At 47.5% G+C, this 926-nt stretch overlaps 1 pseudogene; it reads left to right on the plus strand.

The window, feature by feature from the left end:
• Positions 1–536: 536 nt before the first annotated feature.
• LOC124020433 lies at positions 537–671 on the plus strand (annotated as a pseudogene).
• Positions 672–926: the final 255 nt, after the last annotated feature.

Consider the following 926-nt stretch of genomic DNA (forward strand, 5'->3'; position numbering starts at 1 on the left):
CCATCCACCACCCCAGTCTACAATGCCCTAGGAAAACCCAAACATACTTGATGGCAATAGCGCTCACTGTTGCCCCCTAGTGGCTGGTTCTGAAGGAATTTCCCGATGTTCTCAGGACATGGACAGACGTCCAATTTCGATGTCAATCTTGAGCGATCTGCCTGGCTTTGGCACACAGGCTTTATTTAGCCGATAATACAATCAGCCTCTGATTTCCACCCAGGCTCCGTCATGGAGCTCGTTCCAGGGAGTTAACAAGTCTGGCTTGTTGATGAGCTACAGGCTGGACATAACAAACAAACACTGGTTACTGGGCTCCCGAGTGGCGCAGCAGTCTAAGGTACTGTATCTCACTACAAACCCCGGTTCAATTCCAGGCTGTATCACAACCGGCCCTGATTGGGAGTTCCATACGGCGGTGCACTATTGGCCCAGCATCATCCGGGTTTGGGTTTGGCCAAGGGAAGGCCGTCACTGCGAACAAGAATTTGTTCTTAACTGACTTGCCTAGTTCAATAAAAATGTAATTTAAAAAATGACTTACCTGGGAGGGGAGACACCTTGGTCACCTAGAAGATTCAGCCAGGGTGAGGCTCGGCCATCACACTCGAATTCCCCAAATGTGGGAATCTAGACCGCATCATTTGTGGTGAAGGGTGGTAGGTAGCCTAGCTAGACGTTAGAGTATCGGGCCAGCAGTGAAACGTTGCTAGTTCCAATAGCATTTAACATTTAAACATTAACATTTAAGTCATTTAGCAGACGCTCTTATCTAGAGCCACTTACAAATTGGTGCATTCACCTTATGACATCCAGTGGAACAGCCACTTTACAATAGTGCATCTAAATCTTTTAAGGGGGGGGGGGTGAGAAGGATTACTTTATCCTATCCTAGGTATTAAAGAGGTGGGGTTTCAGGTGATTCC

This window comes from Oncorhynchus gorbuscha, unplaced genomic scaffold (genome assembly GCF_021184085.1).
Source record: "Oncorhynchus gorbuscha isolate QuinsamMale2020 ecotype Even-year unplaced genomic scaffold, OgorEven_v1.0 Un_scaffold_816, whole genome shotgun sequence".
Taxonomy (NCBI): Eukaryota; Metazoa; Chordata; class Actinopteri; order Salmoniformes; family Salmonidae; genus Oncorhynchus; species Oncorhynchus gorbuscha.